This window comes from Vicia villosa, linkage group LG5 (assembly GCF_029867415.1).
Source record: "Vicia villosa cultivar HV-30 ecotype Madison, WI linkage group LG5, Vvil1.0, whole genome shotgun sequence".
In the NCBI taxonomy this organism is placed as follows: Eukaryota; Viridiplantae; Streptophyta; class Magnoliopsida; order Fabales; family Fabaceae; genus Vicia; species Vicia villosa.
The window spans coordinates 113,784,590-113,790,589 of NC_081184.1; the positions used below are offsets into that span (position 1 = coordinate 113,784,590).

At 35.7% G+C, this 6,000-nt stretch overlaps 1 long non-coding RNA gene across 1 annotated transcript; it reads right to left on the minus strand.

Annotated features, from left to right (window-relative positions):
• Window positions 1–2,214: 2,214 nt before the first annotated feature.
• Window positions 2,215–3,623, minus strand: LOC131607074 (uncharacterized). Its single transcript, XR_009285192.1, has 4 exons — window positions 3,328–3,623; window positions 2,970–3,076; window positions 2,795–2,854; window positions 2,215–2,673 (listed from the first exon to the last, which is right to left on the minus strand). It is a non-coding gene; the product is annotated as an uncharacterized LOC131607074 (long non-coding RNA).
• Between the last annotated feature and the right edge of the window lie 2,377 nt (window positions 3,624–6,000).

The window sequence follows — 6,000 nt, forward strand, 5'->3', positions numbered from 1 at the left end:
AGGATATATCTATCCCAAAAAAAGAGTAGAGAAAAAAGAAAACAAAAGAAAAAAGAAGAGAAAAAAAAAAAAAAAACAGATATGGGCGTGTCATCTCTCAAGTAGGTCGTCACCCATAAGCAGAAATAACATCCTTTCTTTCTCCAGTTCCCCACTGAGATCATTTCTCGTGGAAGAAGGTTGCTTTAGTTTCTCCCCTCAAAACAAAGGAGAGAATCCCCAGTTGAGTTCATTCCTCATGGGTACAAAGTCTTGTTTGACTGTCTCTTTCCAATTCATTCTTGGTTAGAACCTTGTCTTTACCAGAGATTCAAAACTCCGATTCCTCAAATAGAGTCGTGAAAAAACAGACAATAAGCAATTGTCTCATCATCCGAGCAGCTTGTGTCTCTTTCAAAAGCTTTTCCCTCTCAAGGAAATCAATCATGAAGACCATTTGACAATCAGGGCCTTATTACTGTTCGCAAGGCTGGATAACCAGTAATTTCCCTAGCAAAGTCTCCAGGATCATTTTATCACCTGGCTGATAATTGATCATGTCTTCAAAACCACTATCACGAGGCTGGTAGTCGGTAACTTTTTGTTCTGGTTATATTATTAAACATGTCTATCACCATGCTGATAGTCGGTAATATTAACCGAACCTTTGAAACTCTTTTTACCTTGTCAAGTCTGTCACCATGCTGATAGTCGGTAATGCATTTTCATACCTTCACCTTCGCATTATTAAACAAGTCTATCCCCATGCAGATAGTCGGTAATGTCGATAGGTAAGCTTTTCTTACAAAGCTATCATTCCCCGGTGAAGCATACACTTGCTTTCCCGAAAAGACAAAACGGATTCTCTCCCTAAAACGGATTGAGACATCCTTCCCAACCTCTTTTCCCCAGTGGAGTCAGTTTTGATATCCCTCGGTAAAGACATCCTTGCATCATTCGCAATTTTGGTATCTTAGGTCCAAAATTCGCGTCTTCTGATATTTAAGTCTCTTCCACCCTATCAAAATAAAGATTTTCAATCTTCATGTCTCAGGTTGAAGAAACTTAAATAGGGGCATCTGTCATACCCAAATTTTTGACCTAAGATACCACCTCATATCATTGCATATGCATCATTTGCATCTCTAACAAATTGCATAGTTTGTGTTTGCTACTTGTGACTCAGCAGGGATTTAATCAAGAAATCACTCATCAGTACAAGTAACAATAAATTAGGGTTTTGTTCTCCCTTCATCTCAAAAGAACTATCTTCATCAACAATCAACATTTGGTCCTCAGAGATTCATTTCAACAAGCTCAACAGCTTTGAATCGACTGAATTAGGGTTTTGACTGAAGACAGCACACTCCTGACTTTTGCTCAGAATTTGACCTAGTGGCTTGGGACATGATATCAAGACCTCAAGTGCATCATTTTGACCTAATCCATTGGCTCATAACATCTCCTACACAAGGATTGATCAACAGTGAAATTTCAAGTCATCAGAATTAGGGTTTTGAACTATCAGGGACTGAAATCAGGGATCACATTTGGGAAACCCTAAAAATCCCCAGGAAATCAATCAAAGGTTTCAATCATCTTCAAATAAAGTGTGCCATATCCATTTGTGTGATTCAAGAGTTTTGATTGGAATCTATTTCAAGATTTTGGCCTATGGATTCATCATGGTGAAGAATTGATTCATATGGATTATTTGAAAGTTGGTACAAGTTTGAAATAATTCACGGAAATTTCACCAAAATTGCAAGAAATATCTTTTAGTCCATTTGTTGAAAGATTATTTCAAGTATGGTTTAAAACCATAAATTCAAGAATTAAAAGTTCATTGGTGCAAGAACATTTTTCACATTACTTCAAGGACTTTTCTTTCAAGAATATCCAACATTCATGGTTCATACAAATTTATCCAAGATTCTAAAGGAAATTCAAGTGGAGTGTCTTTACATGAACAAATTCCAATTTTCAAATGAATTACAAAGGAACTTTATCTAAAGTTCAAGAATTACAAAATTCTATTCATTTTCAAGAATACAAGTTCATACAATTTTAAAGTTGGAATGAATTGGAAATTACAAGAAAAAAGAGAAAAACTACAAAGACATTCTTGAAGACTTTCTTCAATCTTCAAATCTCCATTCTTGGAATTCAAGTTTCTTCATTCTTTCTTCAAAGAATACTCATGTCACATGAAAAGAAAAGAAACAAAAAGGGGTGAGATTAGCAAAAAGTCCAATAAAAGAAATAATTCAAAAAGAAGAGATAATTCAAGACAAAAAGGAATCAAAGAGAGATTTTTCTTCCACTTGCATGATTCATATCATAAGAAATATCTTTGCATAATGACATGGAGAATATTCTTATTCTTATTCTTATTTTCTCAATGATTACAATCTTGCCAATCAAGTTAATTTTTATGCCAAACACATCCTAAGCTTTTCCTATAAATAGAGGTGTTCTCTTCATTGCAAATCACACCAAAGCAACCTTAACTACTTGCTTTTTTCACTCCTCCCTTTTCTCTCATAATTTTCAAAGTTTCTTAGTTCCATAGTTGGAAAAGGGGTGAAGAAGTAGTTCATACCTTAGTGGAGAGCAACAACTTGAAGTTGCATCTTCAAGTCTCCCTAATATCCAAAAAAAGGTTTTGTTGCATCATCTTCATCAAAATAGATCCTACAACAACAAATTCAAAAGTTGTTACACTCTTGCATAGCTATAAGAATGAGCAACTCAAAGTGTCCTTCAATAACACCACCCGAATTTCCAGAAAAAAAAAAGAGGTTTGAAACCTTACCTCTGACTTTCGGTGGCAGCCCCACATCATCTTCAACGCGGCAGCCGGCAATAAGTTATGCTGTTCAGCACCACAGCAAATTCGCAAAGCAAAAATTCAGAATCACAACTCAGTTGCAATAACAACAAACTTGTAGCAACTTTCAGAAACAGAAGCAGAGTAAACAAGGACTTACCTCAAATTCAAAATCCGGCGAACATCTCCTCGCCGAAGGTAAGTATACTTCATACCTCACACTCAATATTTTTGCTGTTAATTGTTATACCTATGATTTGTCTGAAACTGAAAACAGAGAAAGCTTAAGTTATCATCACTATACTAGAAAATACATGGAAAGATCATACTAAATTTTCTCTGTAAAATAAGTTCCATACACCAGAAAATCAACTCCAAATTAATTCATCATAAGAAAATTGCACAAATCCATTTTTACAGTTTGCTAGCTTTAAGTTTGAGTCTGAATATGAATAATTGTGGTGGTGAGCTTGGGGTTTTAACTGAACAATTAAAAGATGAGTTAAAGAGAAGCATACCTGGATTTCTTCTGATTTTCCTCCCATGGCCGCCGTAAACCGAGAGGGAGGTTTTTTGTTGTTGTCTTCGTTTCAGTGAGAGGGAGAGTGATTAAGAGAAGCTAAGTTGTTGTCTTCAACCGTGGGCAGAGAAAAACAACCGAGAGAGAATCATTGTTGTCACCGTTTTCACGCGAGGAGACCATTGTTGTTGTGTCATTCGCGAGAGAAATGAAGATGAGAACGAAAATTGATGGTGATTATCATGGAGGAGAGAAACCGAGAGGAAAGTGTGTTGTTGTTGTTCGGTAGAGAGAATCGAGAGCAAAAGCAAGAGCAAGAGATTTTGTTCCTTTAGCCATTGTCACTGTTATCGTGAGAAAGATGAAGAGAGTTTTTTTTTCAGAAAAAATGGGGAAAAGAGGCGCTGCCTCTGAGTTGTATTTTAGGGTTTTCTCAAAACCCAACTTTTGGGTTAAGAGGCGGATCCGGGCCCTTCCTGACCCGACCCGGTCCGGCCCATGTTTTTTTAAATTATTATTCAGCTTATTAATATATTTGGGCCTGCACACCTCCGTTCAGCTTAAACACCTCTGGCCCATTACTAATTTTTATTTCCTTAACTTTTTCTTTAAAAGATTTTCATGAAAAATATTTAGTATTTTAATTTTAAATATAGGATTTAGTTTTGTTTTCTAATCCTTATTAAAAAATGACAAAAAATATGTTTTAAGATTAAAAGTTTTCTTTTAATATTTTCATATGTTTATAAGTGTGTTTTTTAATTCTTATTAAAAATGCCAAAAAAAAATATATTAGATGCCTATGTTTCTAATTATTTTCTTCCTTCATGAAAAATCATAAAAAAAATATCTTCTTTTAGAATTAATATTTGAATTTGATATTTTCATATTATCTTGTGTAGTTAATCATTTAAATTTTTATTTGATTATATCACTTGAACTTTCTAACTTCATCCGAGACTTCGAGATTATTTCTCTGTTGTTCTCTGTTGTTCTCTATTTGTTTGGTCTTCCATTTGCTGTAGAACTCCATAAACAATTACTGGATGATCATGGAATTGCTGAAAGCTGTGAGCTTATTCGACGTTTCTTTTCTGCTGGTGTGGATTCTTAATATCTGTTGAGATCCTAATTTATTCCAAGCACATCACTTGAAGATCACGGTAACACCTCAAACTCAGAAATCCAATTTTCTCATTCTTCGAGGTAAGCCTAAAACTCAATCAACTGTTTTCACAACAGTAATCAATTCACTTTCAAATCATGCAACTCATTGTTTTTCAAAACAGTGGGGCCTCTCGAATATTAGAGAGTGTAAGTCCCATTTCTTTTCTTTTTGTACAGTTTTTTTAAACAATAAAACTTCTTCAAAACAAAATCTTTTCAAACAATTTTCAAATCATTTTCAAAACAACCAAACTTCAAAACAAAACTTTTCAAATATACCATGGGCCTCCATGTAGGTATAAGTCCCAAGCCTTTTGTACATACCCATTCCAGTACATGAAATTAGGTATTTCATTGTACGCCTTCTTGTACATACACTTTTTATACATACACATTTTTGTACATACCTCGATCAGTTTGACTTTTTAACTTTGAATAACAAACCAAAAATGAAGGTTTCTTTAAATCTTCCCAAAAATATCATGGGCCTCCATGTAGGTATAAGTCCCGAGCCCTTGTAAATACCTGTTTACATAGCTTTGAATAAACTCAAGTGGACTTCTCCCCGAGTGTGAGTCCCGAGCCCTGTGTATACAAATGGATCATGCTTACAGGTATATTTCCTTCATAAACTCCATTATATACACACACTTTGTCATATATGTATAACTGTTCATACTTGTTCATGTACTTGTTCATGTTTGTTCGTACTTGTTCATACTTGTGATTGTGTTATATGCTTATTCAACTTAGTACAACACTAGGTTCCCCATAGCCTCCTATTGGGCTTCGTGCAAAGAATCTCCACTGGTTTAGGTTAGGACATAGAGTATGGTTTCCCGGTGAAATCGCTCTAAGAGCTCAAACCAACTATACCATGCCTCCCCTTGGGCTTTGTACAAACGAGTGTCCCTCCCATAGCCTCCTCTTGGGCTTACAATGCAAGGACCCTGGATTGTCCCTCCCATAGCCTCCTCTTGGGCTTACAATGCAAGGACCCTCGGATAGCCTCCTCTTGGGCTTCGTACAAGGACCCACGGGCTTCTTATAAGCATCCCCCAATATCCAAATCAAATACCCTAGGAGATTAGACATTTTTCATCTCTATGCTAGGAGTATCTCTTCTATATCATCACAAACAATCAATCAATCAAAATCAAACTTCTTTTTGCCACAAGGCTGGCTAATCAATCAAACTGTTTTACCACCGTACTGGATGATTAATCAAAGTTTTTGTCACAAGGCTGACTTCATTGAAACTTTTGCCACGAGGCTGGCTGATTAATCAAAACTTTTTGTCACAAGGCTGACTTCATTGAAAGTTTTTGCCACAAGGCTGGTTAAACAAACAAAAAAAATCAAACAGATGTATGTGATGATATAGATTAGATACATCTAGCATTTAGACGACATTTGTCTATTTTCCTTTGCTTCCACTAGCATAAGTGGGAACTACGATTGCTCTGACTTTCTCAACATCCCTTTGAGAATACGTAGGCACAAG